Below are 17,002 nucleotides of genomic sequence, written 5' to 3'. Positions count from 1 at the left end.
GGGCCCCCAGCCGCGCTGCCCTCGGTGTCCCTCGCGCCTCCCTGCGTCCCCCTCATCCTTGCGCCGCCCCCATCCTGCCCTTTCCCGCTTTCCCCTCGCGCGCGCGGTCCTGGGGTCGGTGCGCTCGGTCGGTCGGTCGGTCGGTCGGTCGGTCGGTGCCTGCGTCCCCCTGCGTCGGGTCCGTCCCCTGCCTGGGCCCCTTGCTTGGGTCCTGGCACTCACCCCTCTCCGCCCCCACCGTCACCCCCCCCTCACCCCCCGCGCCGAGCCCTCCCGTCGCCCTCCTCCAGGCCCCAGTCCCTTGCCAGGCCCTCTTTGCCAGGTCCCTGTCCCAGGATTCGCATCTGGGCCAGGGCGCCTTATTAGGGAAACAGGCCTGCCCCTCGCCTGGGCCACTTGCTCTCCCTGGGCCCTTGGTCCCGCACCCTGCACCCTGAAAATCCTTACACCTGGCCGTAGACCTGGGCCTCGAGCCCCCTCCCCTCCCCTCCCCAGCCCCCTGCCCCAGGCCTTAGCCTCTGGCCCTGCCCTCCCCAACCCCACCACCCCCACCACCCCCCTCACCCTCACCACCCCCCTTAAGCCTGGCTCCTGGCTTGAGCCTGTGCTGTCCCTTGTGGCTCAGCTGCGCCCCTGGGCTTTGAAAGCGGGGCCCTTGCTTGGGCGGTCCTCCTGCTCCCCTTGGCTTGTCCGCACTGCGCTGGCCTTGTGTCGCCCGCCCCGGCCCTTCCCTGCTTTGCCCTTGCGTGGGCCCCCCCTCTAGTTCCCTAGCCCCTGGCTCCTGGCTTGGTTCCCTGTGCCACGCCCCTGGGCCACCCTGCCGCCCCCTCCGCCTCCAGGCACTGGAGCTGCCCTCCCTTGGCCCCTGTCTGTTCCCTGACCCTGCCAGAGCCCTCGGCCTGATCCCTTTGTCAGGATGCTCCCCTGGTCCAGGGCAGTGGGCTTGGCCTCTTGGCGCCTTCGTGCTCCCTAGGGGACGAGGTCGCCCTGCGCCTTGCCTGGTCCCTTTGCCCTCCCTCTGCCCCGCCCCCCCCCCCCCAGCCATGCTCCCCAAGCCCCGCTGCCCGAGCCCCAGCCCCGGCAGTGGACCTGGGCCTTGAGCCTACCTCCCCCCGGCCCGTCCAGTGCCCTCCTGTGCCGTCCCTGTCTCGTGCCCTCCCGCCCGTCCACGCCATCCCCTCCATTCCCTCCCAGGCCCTGTCCTTTCCCTTGAGTCCCTGAGTCCGGCCGGGACCCCTCGCCGTCACTCGTGGTCTCCCGTTGCAGGGCCTGGCTCCTTGCTTGAGCCCAGGCCGCTCTTCGGGAGGACCCTGTCCCTGTCCCATCCTCTCAGGCCCCTTGCTTGGGCCCCCTCCTGTGCCTGCCCTCTGGTCCCCTGGTGCTCTGTGTATCATCCTTGCCCTGCCGAGAAACACCCCTCTCCCCTGCCTGCCCCTCGCCTGGGCTCCTGGATCGGGTCCTGGCTCTCCCCACACCCCGGCTTGGGACCCAATGTCTCCCCCTCACGGTGCCCTCCTTTGGCCCTTGTTGGCCCTCAACACTTGGTCCCCCGCCCCTCCCTTGGTGAGGAAGTAGTCCCCTGGGGCAGCGGAGTGGCCTTGTCTGCCCTGTGAGCCCTGCAGGCTCCCAATGGGAAATACAGTCCTGCCCCTCGCCGGGCCCCCTTGCTGCCTGCACCCTGACACCTGGCAGTGGACTTGGGCCTGGCCTTGCGCCGCTTTCCCCTGCGCCGTGCCCTCCCTACCCCCGCCCCCACCCTCTGGCCTTGCGTGCTGCCCCCTACCCCCGCGGAGCCCTCCCCAAGCCTGACCCTTCGCGCTCCAGTCCCCTGAGCCCCTGACCGCGTTCCTCGTGTCGCGTGGCGTCGCGTCGCGTCTGCGCTGGGGGCCCCTTCTTTGGGCCCCCTACCGCGCTGCCCTCGGTGTCCCTCGCGCCTCCCTGCGTCCCCCTCATCCTTGCGCCGCCCCCATCCTGCCCTTTCCCGCTTTCCCCTCGCGCGCGCGGTCCTGGAGTTGGTGCGCTCGGTCGGTCGGTCGGTGGGTCTGTCGGTCGGTTGGTGCCTGCGTCCCCCTGCGTCGGGTCCGTCCCCTGCCTTTGCCCCTTGCTTTGGTCCTGGCACTCACCCCTCTCCGCCCCCACCGTCACCCCCCCCTTCACCCCCCGCGCGGAGCCCTCCCGTCGCCCTCCTCCAGGCCCCAATCCCTTGCCAGGCTCTCTTTGCCAGGTCCCTGTCCCAGGATTCGCATCTGGGTCAGGGCGCCTTATTAGGGAAACAGGCCTGCCCCTTGCCTGGGCCACTTGCTCTCCTTGGGCCCTTGGTCCCGCACCCTGCACCCTGAAAATCCTTACACCTGGCTGTAGACCTGGGCCTCGAGCCCCCTCCCTCACTAATGGCACTAACTCCCTTCCCTCCCAAGCCCTGTCTACACTCTTGATACTGCTTCACCGGCCCTTTGCCTCTGGCTCTGTTCTGCCCTGCCCAGGTCTGGCTCCTGGTTTGAACCTTTGCAGGTTCTTGTGGCTTATCTGAGCCTGTAGGCTTTGAAAGCGGCGCCCTTGCTTGGGCAGTTCTCCTGCTCCTCTTGGCTTGTCTGCACTGCCCTGTCCTTGCGTCACCAGCCCGGCCTTTTTTTGCTTTGCCCTTGTGTTGGTTTTTCTCTACATCCCTAGGGTGAGCTCCTTGTTGGGGTGCCAGCCCCACATCCCTCCTCTACCCATCTTTCCATAGTGCATCTCCACCCTTTGCCTTATCTCCATGGACCTTTTAGTTTCTATTTCTGATTGACTCCTTTTTCTGATTTCTTTTCCTGATTGCTTCTCTGCTCAGGCCTGTAGGCTTGGCCTTTTGGTCGTTTTGGCTTCCATGGGCCCTAACATCTTTTCCTCCTTCATGCTTTCTTTTTCCTCCTTCATCCAAGGCCCTTGTGCCGAATTCTGGCTCCCAGCAGCAGATCCAGGCCTTTATCTTACCTCCCCCTCTGCCCTTGTCTCCTCTCTCTTCTTTCCCTATCCCTGTGTGTTTTCTTGAACTTCTTCCCTGCCCTCTCTTGTGGCTTGCTTTTCCTTTTCCTGGCTCTTTGCTTGAGCCCCAGCTTTTCTTCTGGTGTACCCTTTTCTTGTTTCTTGATCAGACCCTTGGTTTTGCCCCCTTTCTGTGCCTCTTTTTTTTCCCTTGCTCTCCTTGGGTCCTTGGTTCTGTACACTGAATCCTTATATTTGTAGTATTCTTTGTCCTGGAGACTTTGTTCTAGTGTTTCTACCACCTCCGTTTTCCTCCCTGGCCCTGTCCACTTTAGTGAATTCCATTCCCATGCCTTAGCCCTTGACTCTACCTTCCTTGTTGTGGCTTCTGGCTTGGTTCTCTAATCGCGCTTGTTGCTCCATGTGACCTTAGGCTTAACAGTGCCTCTTTGCTGTTTTCCTGCTCTCCAGTCTGTTAGTGCCACTTGCCTGTCATTTCTGGCTTTTCTCTTCTTATTGATTTCTTTTTTCCTCTATGTGGACGCAGATGATGTGTGTATTTTATCACTGATGTGTTAATTTGCAATGGCTCATCATGATACACTGAGATTTTATGGGATATATGTCATTTGAGTCATCTTGAAGCCAAGCCATATTGAAAGTATTTAGAATTTAGTGTATGTTTAATAAACAGTTTCGGAATCAATAAAATAGTATATTCTAGTAACCTAAGGAGACAAGTGTCAGGTATTGTTATTTGTTTCTTAAGAAATTGTATTGTACCTTTAATTCGTTTGAGGCATTGCAGTTTGTTGAAAATTAAGACCAGGACCCCTTTCAGGATATTATTGGAATGAATCTGGAGAAATGGAATGAAGGCTGAGAAGGACACAATCCTTTCCTTATGAAAAGAGATCTTAAGTCTACTCCTTCCCTCCGTGCAGTAAATACCCACACTCCCACCCTGGGATTTTGGTAGAGCTGCTACCCACAGTATGGTATCATCCGAACACAGCTAATGGTCCTTGTTCTGGTTCAATGCACATATTGTTTCCCCTCCCTGCAGTTATCAGTTTTCCTGGACTCCATGGAACCGAATTATCCCAAAATTTGTGAGAAGAATCTAGTAATTATTCCAAGTTGAAACATTAACAATTTCAAAGCACAGAGATGATCTACAAGGGCTCAAACTCACAGTAATTTTAGATGTGTATTATTACAAAATTCAAGGTACGCTGCAATTGAAATGATGGCCAAAAGAAGACAATTCCATCAATGCTCATTTTCCTTCCTTCTTTCTTTCCTTCCTTTCTTCCTTCTTTCTCCCTGCTCTCCATATTTTGCTCCTTTCTTCACATTAGGCAGTACCAGTGACAATAGCCTGTCCATGGATGGTGGTGGCAATTGGAAGGTCAAGGAAGTGTGGTAAGCTGGGACATTGTGTCGGTCTATTCAAGAAGGTTTAGAGGAGAAATTATTGGGTTCTGAGGGTTTTAGATCAGTAAGTGAATTAATCCCCAGATGGTACTAACTGAGTGGCTACACAGGTGCTGTGTAGCTCGACGTGGTGGGCCTTTGGGGGCATGACTTTGGGATATATATTTTATATCCAGGACAGTGGAGTCTCTCTCTGCTTCCTGATCATCCTGTGATCCACTTCCCTCCACCTCACTCTTCCATTATGATGTTATACCTCATCGTGCACCTGGAAGAATGGAGCCTGCTGTCTATGGACTAAGACCTCTGAAATGGTGAGCCCCGCCCCCCCCACAAAATTTTCCTTCTCTAAAATTGTTCTTGTTAGGTACTTTTAGTCATAGCAGTGAAAAAGCTGAATACAATAGACCTTTTCCTGGTCCTGCAGAATTAGGGCAGGACAGAGGAAGACAAGTCAAACTGGTTGGAAGCAGAGGACTTTCATTTTCTCAAGGAGCCAGAGCACCATGACAGATGGCTGGGCAATCTACATAGCAGAACTCAAGGCAATAGCCTAGACAGATCCCCTACCAAATGAGAGGTTAGAAACTACCTGGGCAGTCCCCATGTGGGCCAGATCTTTGCTCTGATTGGGATGACCCAGGTAAACTTAGGAAGATTTAGGAGTTCAAAACTCGTGCTGGGACCCATCGAATTTGACATTGGGGACTATGAGTCAGTTCCACATCCAGTGGCCAGGGATAACGGAAGTTTCCCCTGCATGACTTGCTCTTCTAAGATTCCCAAGAATGGGGAGGCCTGAGGCTAGAACCAGGGTTGGTCTGTTACAAGGAGTTATGGAAGGTAGGGATTTGATGATTCAAACTGACTCTCAAAATGACTTACTGCCATTATAATATTCACTCCCCAAGTGAGCACAGGTGGGACCCGTAGTTTTCTCACTTTTTAAAATCATGATCCTTTTTATTCCCTCCTTTTTGGACCACCAGGGATGCAGCAGTAAAACCTGAGAGATTTTGGTTATTTGGGCTTATGCTGTTGATGAATCTCTCTTGAATGTCTCATTTTCCTTTTTTTTTTTCCAGAAAGAGTGGTTTATACAGATAGTAGCATTTGAGGATGTTCCTTCAATTTTGTCACTCCTCTAACTAGGTAACATGTTAATCTGGTGTTGATAGTGTTGGCCATTGAGACAAACTGACCAGTCCTAATGGAGGCCTGTGTGGGCCTCTGTGGCAGCAACTACCCACACACTTCTTTCAATATCCACATGGTTCCCCCTTTCTGGCTTTCAGGTGCAAAGTCATAGAAACTTAAAATCTGAAGGGAAAATTCCCTGGAGCTCAACAGCTTGGATATTGTATTCATTGTTTGTTCAAATTTTCCAGGATATAATTTACAAAAAAGATAGACAACATATATCACTTTAGTAGGGAAAGGTGGAAATCGGAATGAAAGAACTTACTGTTAATGCTGTTTTGGGGGTTTGTTTGTTTTTTGAAGAGGGTTATTTTTCCCCCAGATATCTGTAACCAAAGTAAAGTCTGGACAGATAGGTTTTCTTGGGTATTGAAAAGATGTCTATTGAGATCTGTTTAGATTTGAGGCGAAATGGCCAATAGCCTAAAACAATAAGTACGTATCTACCTAAAACACAAATTCATAATTCTTGATAAATTTTCAAGAGAAAATCAAATTAAAGTATAGAATAAAGCAGTATGAAATAAATTATATAATCAGACTTCATTTTCAATATTCTTGACAGCATGGCTCAAAGAATACTCTTCCATGGCACCAATATTATCAGGTAGAGGGAAGAAATACCCTTATGAAGTTCCACCTTTTCTGCCTATGTTCCCAAACTAACTTTTGTGAAGAAAAAGTTACCAACTCTTTGCATTGTCTTCCCTGGAAAAACCAGGAACTGCCAAACCCAATATTCTTAAAAAATGTGTTACACCAAAGCTCTTGACTTTAAGGGGGTAATCTTTCCCTAATTCATTTAGATGACTTTGCTCATGGTTGTGATATTATAACCAGAGAGGAACAAGCATTTTTCAATTACGAAAATAACTGTAAATTGAAGGATTCATTTTACCATGTGGAACTAAGTAAAGAAATCAGAATATATTTATTTCAAGCAAAATAACAATTGTAAATGCATGCCAAACATTTGAAGGTCTGGGTAAACCAAGGATCAATTTATGTAATAATGTAATAGGATTGTGTTTCACAAGTCATATCTGTTGTTAGGCACCTTATTGCCAAAATCTTCATAAAATTTATTTGAATTTCTTGTGCACAGTATGCTACAACTGACAACGCTGGAGTCTGGCCTAACAGATGCTTTTCTAAAGAGTGGCGTTCACTTGAAAATCAGAAGAGGTAACCTGTATCTACCAAGTTATGTGACCCTAATAACCCATACAAAGTTTTCTAATTTCTATGATAATTATGTGTAAATGGGATGTTGCGCTTTGCCTGGAAGAAGTAGCTTGGTTACTTCCTGGGATGGTCTCTCCCCTGTTGCCCAGGTCTGTAAGTTCACATGATGTGTGGATAAGTATGTGACCACACACTGAGGAGGAGCTGGTGCTCAGGGAGCAATGCGTCGCAAAACACTTTCAAAGAATCCCTGTGGTAAGCGGCTTTCAACCTTCAAGAGTTTTCGGATAAGTAAAATCCAAAGAAGATGAAAGGTGACAAATGTAAAGTTAGCAATTTTTGTGAGTATAAACACAATCAAAAACACCACGAAGTGGAGAGGAGTGTCAGCTTAGTGAAAGGTTGGCTTACTGATGAAATTTCCCTTTGGTAAATTCATTTTAATTATAAATAAATTTTTGAAGTTTTTTTAATTTACCTCCTATATTATGTGATCTTGATGTAGATCATTTATGACCAATAGTGATATATTTGTCCTCTAAAAGGCTGAATATTTAGCTTAAGCTAGCTTCTGCATTCATGTTGTGTCCGGAAATGCAAATGAACATAGACTAAAACAGAATGTGTTGTGAAATGATGTGAATTTTTTTAGTGATAAGAACATGTATGATGTTTCAATCAGTTTTCACAATAGTAGCTTCCCATAGCCTCATACAGCATCCTAGACATCCCAGTATGTTTATTTGGGCAGCTATTTCATGACGTATAGGTGAATACTAGCAGAATCGATTTTTTTTCATTAATGTTCTTGATGTCATTCCATTTACTGTAGTCTTCTTGATGTACCATTGTTATGCCAATGGATATACTGCTAGTTAGATTCAAAGCATGACTACCACTCTATGACTGTATCAGTGAAGAACAAAATGAAAGTGATAAAGGATTGAGATACAGAACTTTTACAAAACCTCTAATAAAAAAGATTTCCACTAGAATGTACAAGGCTGGGATGAGACAGACCAATCTTAAATTCATAATATCATGGCAGAGGAAATAATCTGAAGTCTTCAAAAGGTAAGATGGAGATCCACAGGTATCCCAAATGAAGGTATGTATCAGCCTTATGATAATTTTAACATCTTCTGTGAACCAGATTTCGATACATAATTTTTTTATCATAAGATGTAAGATCATCATATGTATACAATAAAATTAACGAATGAGTCTGATTAATTCTTAATGACAAGTCTTAAATGCATAATGTGTAACGAATCCATTCATTATCTCCTAGTCGTGTCCAGTTTCACATGAATAATTGCAGATGAATGACCCTGAAGAACAGCTGCTGCTTTTTGTCATTCCTCCATCTTCTCTTCCTATGTCAGTGGTCTATCTGTAGTGCAGCCAATCCAGGTGAAGGGTTTATTAGTATAGAACATCACATGGTGATGGTTACATAGCATGTAAATCTTAACCATTAATAAGAAAGACAACACAGAATTTTTCCACATTCCAGATTAACTGTTTCCTGATTTGACCTTTTTAAAAAATGTAATAAAATATAGTGTTTTATAAAATAAGTAGGCATTATTAAAAGGTTTCTGATTTGGGTAAGAATCCCACAAGAAAGTTACATTGACTTGATGCCACAATATTTACAAAGTACTATAGAAGCAAACTTGTTTTTTGTGAAAAAAAAATTAAAAACTGCTCATGCAAAATCAATTCCACCAAGGCAATTTCATTTCCTAGCACACTGCCCTGATTAGATGGAAGCACTTTATTTGAGTGATCAGGAACTATAACACGATCCACCCTGAAAGAAGTTGGTGGAATCTGTTGCTTTGATAGTTTCTACAGGATATCAGCTATATTAACTTCAACTTCCAATCTGTCACAAATGTGTCTTCGATCTCACTTATTTTCCTGGGCTTCAGTTCCCTGTACTAATTTCCTGTTTAGGCTCTGCCCTATCATAATCTTAAAATCAATGTATCTGAGATCTGAAATTAATTTTATTATCTTCTATTCAGATCAGATATTCTCACAATCTGCTTTTTAAAGGACCTATGCTAGCCATGAAGTTATCAAGAAACTTCAAATAGTGACATTTAGAAACTTCAATACTATGACCCAGTCTCCTCCTTTTTAGGAAATCTTCTATGGTCTCACTTCTCTGTTTACGAAGTTTTTTTTTAAATTTGGTGCCAGGGATTGAACCAAGGGACCCTTAGCCACTGAGCTACATCTCTAGCCCTTTGTTTTATTTGCCAAGGTGCTTAAGGCCTTACTAAGTTACAGGGGCTGGCTTTGAACTTGTGATCCTCCTACCGTAGCCTCCCTAGCCATTGGGTTGTTTTATTCTTTTTCTCAACCCCTTCCTCATGTAGTCTACACCCCTCTTTCAGTAACACCTCTTGATTAACTTAAGCCAAAAGGCACATCTGAAACTTTGGGCCAAAGAGATTGATTGATGAATAGGCAGGTGAGTAAGATGTTAGTAAATATTTTTAAGAGGTTTCTCAGAAAAGCAGCTTCATTATCCTTCAGTGGAGATATGCTCTTTCTCTTGGAAATTAGGGGGGAAAAGACATAATTCTTCTATAGTTGCTACTGCTTTCTTATAATTGAAAAGTATATAAATTTAGGCTTAAGAAGAAAGCACAGGAGAAATTAAGAAAAACTAGATTCTGATTGACATTGTTGAACCACTAGATCATGAGTGACCAGAAACCTATTCTTTTTAGGATTTTACATTTGTTGGTAAAAATATTGCCTGTGTCATTTGAGCTAGTTTAATTCATGTATTTTGTTTCTTGCAACCTAAACATTCTTAAAAAAGTACATCTTTCAGTTTGTGGTTTTCCTTTTATTAGGTGATTTATTCCAATCTATGTTATAATGGCAAATGTTTCTTTCTTCGTATCAGGCTAGAAGTTTGGAACTTTCAAAGCTGTACATTCGGTGTGTTTATGGCATCCATTCCCCGCTGCAGGTGACCTTGCTTATCCTTCATTCCTTTATACAAACAGATCTCATTTTATTGAACTTTGCTTTATTGCATTTTTGAGATATTTTATTTTATTTTACAGATTGAAGTTTTCTAGCAGCCCTGCATCAAGGAGTTAACACCACTTTCTGAAAAATAATGAATTTTTAAATTAAGGTACATGTACTGGTTTATAGACATAATGCTATTACACACATAACAGAGCCATATCTTTTATATACACTGTGAAACAAAACTTTAATGTGCACTGGGAAACCAAAGAAATGTGTGTAATAATTTATTCCACTATATTCTTTATTGTAGTGTTCTGGAGCAACCAACAATACCTCTGAAGTATGCCTATACATCCAATTAATACTAGTCTGAATTGAGACTGGAGGTTTAAGTAAGTCATTCATGGAAAGGTAAAGGAAAAAAGCATTCCCGGAAAAAGGCATAGCTTGTGAAAAGTCATGGAATAATGGATGGCACATGCTATTTTCTTTTTTTTAATGAGTTTTTTATATTTTTTTATTTATTTTTTATTGGTTGTTCAAAACATGATATGTCAAGAGGTTTGTAATGTTTGGGTTTTTTTAATGTTTATGTTATTTATTTATATGCGGTGCTGAGGATCGAACCCAGGGCCTGACACATAGGCGAGTGTTCCACCAGTGAGCCACAAGCCCAGCCCCACACATGCCATTTTCGAGAAACTTTGGGCTGTTCTCTAAGGTGAGAGCAGAAGACACACGTTTTGCACAATCAACACTTGAGAAACAATCGGAGTGACCTGTTGCCAGATTTGTTATTGTCTTTCTCACGTTTTGTTTAAAACCAACCAATAAAATTAACAAACATAAAATCAACCTTCGTTGTAATCCCAACTTCCCTCTTATTCTTCTCTTCATGCTGGGTTGGTGTCCAAATTTTATCATTTATTACTTTCTGATATCCAGCACTTTAAATTGTGTTGATTTCCAGTACATTTCCTTAAACAGGGAAAATTAAGTAGACTGCATTGAATTGTATTCTGTCTTCAGTTCTAACCCATATTCAAAGCATGTAATTGGCTTCATTGAGTATTATAAAAAATATTTTGGAAATTAGAGAGATTATTGTTGATATTTAAGTGCATCACAATAAAAATTCATTCATAAGATCTTGGATGTAGAGTGAATTGTTAAGCAGAAGAGGGTTTAAGCGCCTCCGTATTTTTTAAAATTTATTTTTAGTTGTAGTTAGACACAATACCTTTATTTTATTTATTTTTCGGCAGTGCTGCAGATCGAACCCAGGGCCTCTCTCGGCCTAGGCGAACGCAATAGAGTTGAGTCACAACCCCGGCATCCTACTCCCACACCCTAAGTGCCTCCTTTTTTAAAAAGAAGGGAATTTAACTCTATCTAGTAAAATAGGAAACTCAAGAAATGGTAAGCTACAGAAATATCCAATTGTGTGCTTTTTGTTGGTTTGTTTCACTTTGGAAAGCTATTTTGCCAAAAGTATATGTTCTGAGAAACACAGAACTCTGTTCCAATAACTAAGCTCTTGTCTTTCAGTGGGAAACCAGGCCCTCTGTACTCTAAGTGACCTTGCTTTGCTGGGACAGGGATTCCGCACTTTATTTTTGCCCTCTGCATTCTCTTTCTAGGTTTCAATATTGGGAGCACTAGAAGGAAAACGGAAGCGTGTAGGAGACAGTGCGGCAATTCTCCTTTGATTTCCTACCTGTTCACTGTCCTTCACATGAGCATCGTCTGTCCTTGCTTCTTCACTCCAGTCAGCAGCAACTAAAGGCAATTCAGTTTTTTTTTTTCCTGTGAGTAAGTTTCACAGTATATACTCAGAAACACTAGAATCAGTCAACTAGTCCTCTAGTTTTTCCAGAATGCTCTAGTAAAGCCCTTACAAGGCCCTTGGGATCTGTCTTTGGTTTTAAAATTATTACAACTTAATTTCTAATTTTAATAATTATTAAAACTTAATTTTTAACTCTGTGATAGCTCTGAGTTCTGTTTTGCACTGTCAGTCACCTAGCCAATAACGTCTTTCTTAGTTAACAATTATTTTGAATTTTCATTGTTCAAATAATTAGTATACAGAATTCAAGTAATGAAGCAGAACCAGAAGGGACCTGTATATCTATATACATGCATATTTATGTATATATGAGTTATAGAAAACATATATATACATACACACACACACTTGTACACATGCAGTTACATATAGTTGTTCCTTGATATTTGCAGGGGATTGGCTCAAGTCCCCCATCCCCAATGAATACCAAAATCTTTGGATGCACAATTATCTAATATAAAATATTGTAGGTATTTCCTTACTACCTATATACATCCTCATACATACTCTAAAAAACATCTAAAAACCTCTAGATTACTCATAATACCTAACACCATGTATCTGCTATGTAAGGAGTTGTAACACTGTATTTTGGGAGGTATAATGACAAGAGAAATGCCAATATGTGTTTAGTAAAGACAAACTTTTTTCTAAATATTTTTTATCTGTGGTTGTTTGAATCCTCAGATGCAGAATACACAGACATGGAGAAACAACTGTGTATGTGAATTGGCTTAGATTATTGTGGATGCTGGGTCGTCACTTCTGAAATCAACACAATAGCCCATCCGGAAAGGTAGGCTGCAGCTTTTTGCAGGCATGCAACCTGCTGTCCCCAGGTGAGATTTCTTCCTTAGGGTACTCAGTTCTGCTCTTAAAGTCTTTCAGTTACTGAATCAGGTCCACCCAGTTCATCTAGAATAATCTTCTAAAGTTAAAGTCAATTGATCAGCAGTTTTAGTCATACCTACAAAATACCTCCACAGTAAAAGTACATCGATGTTTGATGTCTTAACTGGTGACTGCAGCCTATCCACATTGACACAGACCATGACCATCACAGTTAGGGTGGTTTCCTACCTTGATATGTACCTCCAACTCACACAGACCTTCCGCTATCTGTAGATTGTTTGACGTTTTTTCTGGCTGAATAAATAATGGGAAAGAATTGCTTGGTGAATTTCTCATTCTAATTCCCTGAAGAGATCACAAAAGCTAAATCGCCTGTGAATCCAAAGGGCAGACTCCAACTGTTTGTCCTTGCATATCCTCAAGGGTGACCTATCTTTAATAAATTTGCTTCCATTCCTGCCTTTGGCTTCTTGTCTTTGATTATTGTTAATAAATTATGAGGAATACAACTTAAAGTTTTATTGAATAACAAACTATGTTTTCGTTAAAATAGTGAATTAAATACAGTGTTCTTGATTTCAATATTATCAACCTTTTAGCTTTCTGAATATTTCCATCAGATGCCTACATATAAGAACTGCTCTAAAACATTCTTTTTCTCTTCTATTTATTTATCATTTTGATCCAAGGCAAGATACCTAGTTAGCTCTATGACTTTCAGTTCCTTTCCCTGTTTATTTACCATGTTTCTTTGAGGTTCAGGTGGAGAATGTCAAAAAAGATGCTGGGTGCCTACTGGGAGACACTGTCTACTTCAGGGAATTTACTAGGATTTCAAAAAGAGATGCACATAGCCATTCTGTTTCCTCTGTTCTAATATTTTAACTCAGTTTTCTATTTCTTTTTAGAAAAGCTTTATTTGGCCTCTGGATTTATTTGTTGAACTTGGTATTCCAATAAAAATCATCTAAGAAATTGTTTCCTTTGGGAGGCAGTTATAAAGAAATGTATGACTTTGATTTTCTAGATTTGTTTTTCAGAATGATAGATATGACAGAGATTGTTTGACTTCTGTTAACGTAGCATTCCTAAGTAGCACTTATACAACTGGCGAGCCAAAATTAGACCCAAGACTAAAGAGAGATTTAACCTGCCCTACATCACAGCCTTTACTAATGCTCTGAAAATAAATGCACTTATATCTTAGTTTTAGTGCATCTGGTCCTCATGCTGATATGACTGTGGTCTCAGTGCTATAGACTTGAGAATAATTTCCTGACTGCTGAGAACATAGTACCAGGGAGTGTGGAATGAAAGTCCATTTCATGTTTCCTCCTGGACAAACTATACCATTTCATTCTGGAATTTGTTTCTGAAATGCCTAACTCAATAAGCACAAAACACTGAGCATAGGACAGATTGTTATTCTGCCAGATAGTCATCTCCTCAGACATACTCAGGAATGGATATTGGAATGAAAAAGTAAGGACAAAAGAATTTGGATAGACATGTGTATTAGTTTGTTAGAGATGCTATAACAAAATACTACACAATTTGTGGTTTAAATAAGGGTAACTTTTTTTTTTACAGTCTGGAATCTAAGAAGTCTAAGGAATATTTGATTCCTCCTGAGACCTCTCTCCTATGGTTCCTGAAATTAAAGGAAATGTGAGAAAATCACAGACTTGGGGAAGTTTCTGTCAATGCAAAATGAAGATATAGAAACAAACTGTACTTCAGTTTTACATCACCTATTGATATGCTTTTGACTTTCAGGACCTTGGTCAAGAAGAGATGATTATGCCAGAATGTATCCAGGAAGGGCCCCTCCAATTGGACTACCTCCTGCAGTAGACTGCCAAGGTTTTGCTTCTAATGGCCCTTCTCCAGAGGACTCTTCTTGGATTACTCATGCTGTTTCATCTCCTGGACTTGAGAAGAGCAGATAGATACTGGGAGCACAGATTCCCTCCACCCAGGATTGTCCACTAGTCCGTGGCTGACTGGTCCATAATCAGGAAGCCCAACACCCCATGTGGAAGCAGGACAAATTGCAGTAGTAAGATACGTACACCCCACAACAACCTTGGGCATCAGATTGAAGTTGGAACTTTACTGGAAATTTCAGCTTTGCTTGGTTTCTTCTCTGTTCATGTTCTACTCCCACAACTCCTGTCAGTTACTCTAGCAATGTGTCCTTTATAAATTATTTGCACATAAATCTTTGACTCGGTGTGTGTTTCTGACGGACTTAACCTAAGGCAACTTCTGTGACTCGATTTTATTCTAGTTTAAGTTCCTTGGAAGTAACTAAATATTAAATCCAGACACTGTGATGAAAGGGGATTAAAACAGGAATCAGAGTTTAACTTTTACTCTGCCATGTATCAGCTTAGAGTCTGGGTCATTCATTTTAGTGCAAAAAGGCAGAAAAAATCTATTCCATCAGTCTTTAAATTGAAAAAAAAAGTTTGCTTATGTATATAACACCAAATATAAGGGTAGTCTGACTTCAGGCATGATTTATACTAAAAATTGTCTCATTCCTTCTGGCTTCTCCCTGAATTATGGCAAGATAGCCACCATGAACTCCAGATTTACATCTTAGTGTCCAGCAACCTCTGCAGGAAGGGGTCCATTGAGTCCCTGTGTTAGTCACCTTCACATTACCATAATGAAATATCTGAGAATATTAACTTATAAAGAGAAAAGGTAGATGGCAATGGTGGGGACCCTATGGGGGAGGAAATTGCTCATATCATGAGTTGGAAAAAGAGAAAGGGCTAGCCAAGGTCCTCTAATGTCCTTTCTGGGGAATGCCTCCAATGAAGGTCCTCCTAAGGACATTGTATGAGGCTCTGGCTCCCAAAAGTTCCTCAGTCTCCCAGTCAGACCACTTTAAGAACCAAGTCTTTAATGCATAGGCCTTTGGGAAACCTTTGACATTCAAGCTGTAATTGTCACCCCAAACACCAACATTCCTTGAATTTCCTCTGATTGGTCCAATGTAGTGCACATGCCTGCCCTTGTACCAATGAATATGTCTGCTTGGGTAGTTCTGGAGAAGATTTTCTTCTCTGGAGACAGAACAGAGTCATCTTTATATTGATGGAGAGTGGGGAAGTTATAGAATCCTGAAAAGAAAAAATGAGGTATAAAAAAAGTGAGCGGATACTGAGCAAATAATTAATTAGCTCATAGAGTGAGCATGAATGAGAAAATTAACATTTATAAACCAAAATATGCTTACTGTTCATTGGGGATACAGTAGTGATTGCAAAAAGTTGTTGTGATGATTAAATGATAAGTATAGAAAAGTTTTCAGCACAGTGACCGCAGGTCATACTTCCTCAGTGCATGGTAGCTATTATTAGTACACCATTGGTTGAGTTAGTTGGTCACCACAAGTCCCCTTCAGCCTAAAGAATTTCATATTCTACTTTAGGTTTTCAGTAACACAATAAGATGTCAGGGATTAAACTAAGGCTGAACCAACATCCTGTGGACATGAGCCTGGAATGTCAAAGCACCCAGGCACAAGTGCTTAAAGATTTAAGAGAAGGCAATTCTGTCAATTTTTAAAATCCATTTGTAATTATTATTTAATCATGAGATCAAGAAGTCATTTTAGGGTTGATAACATGGAGATTTTGGAGGAAAATTAGTAGAGTAATGTGGAAATATTGCATTTTGGGTATCTCTTTGCAGCTTCACGCAATGCCTGTTAAATTGCTGATTAAATGGTAAAAAAAAAAAAACCTACATGATGTACAGAATTGTATTCTAATGATCATGAGGGTGAGCATGAGATGATGATGAGTACCATCTGTGGCCCTTGGTAGAAGAAAATAAATTTATCATATCACACAGCCATGTGTTAGGTGATAGTGGAACAAATTTCCATCATATCTTGTTGAGTTTCTAGGTGTGCTTTAATCATTTCCTGATTGAATGTAAATATATTCAAATTAAACAGTGCAAACTGTCTTTACAGTTAAACTTTAAACAATTACAATTTTTTTTTAATATTCAATTGGTCCTGTTCCTGTAGACCCACACAAAGGAAAAGAGGAAGTTTAACAAGAATTCTGGCTTTATCTTTGTTTTTTTCTTTGAAACTGAAAAATATGCATTTCATCCTGGAAGTAATTTTGTATTTATAATTTTATGGTTAATAAAAATGCTTTCTTTAAAAAGGTGCGTTTTTTTAACTTTGGGAAAAATGTTCTCCTCAGAACATATGTTCCCTTCTTGTCACAGGATAATGTCATTTCATTCATTTTGAGAAGAAACAAAATTATCAGCTACTCAGACATACTCATTTGCTCAATGTTCTGAACAGATTAGAGGAGACCTAGAGGGGTCAAAATGTATGATTTTCCCATTAGTAATGGCTCAGGGCTCAATGGCCTCTTTCTTGCCAACTTGATCATGTGTGCTTCATTGAACAGAAAATAATATTTTCAATGATTTTTTTTAAAAAACAGAATCCATTTGATCTATTATGATAATGAA

At 42.3% G+C, this 17,002-nt stretch overlaps 1 long non-coding RNA gene across 12 annotated transcripts; it reads left to right on the top strand.

The window, feature by feature from the left end:
• The first annotated feature begins 2,164 nt into the window (after window positions 1-2,164).
• Window positions 2,165-14,708, top strand: LOC120889333 (uncharacterized). Of its 12 annotated transcripts, none has more exons than XR_013424801.1 (11): window positions 2,166-4,386; window positions 4,575-4,712; window positions 5,484-5,550; window positions 6,704-8,196; window positions 9,713-9,778; window positions 9,876-9,949; window positions 10,097-10,507; window positions 11,427-11,594; window positions 12,323-12,431; window positions 14,078-14,155; window positions 14,264-14,708. It is a non-coding gene; the product is annotated as an uncharacterized LOC120889333 (long non-coding RNA). The 12 variants fall into 12 exon arrangements; XR_013424798.1 differs by lacking the exon at window positions 14,078-14,155 and adding an exon at window positions 11,052-11,101; XR_013424800.1 differs by lacking the exon at window positions 14,078-14,155 and having other exon boundaries at window positions 2,167-4,386; window positions 6,704-7,857; window positions 8,075-8,196.
• The last annotated feature ends 2,294 nt before the right edge of the window (window positions 14,709-17,002 follow it).

Source organism: Ictidomys tridecemlineatus, chromosome 8, assembly GCF_052094955.1.
Source record: "Ictidomys tridecemlineatus isolate mIctTri1 chromosome 8, mIctTri1.hap1, whole genome shotgun sequence".
NCBI lineage: Eukaryota > Metazoa > Chordata > Mammalia > Rodentia > Sciuridae > Ictidomys > Ictidomys tridecemlineatus.
The sequence above is the reverse complement of the archived record's forward strand: the minus strand, read 5'-3'. Positions and strand labels throughout refer to the sequence as shown.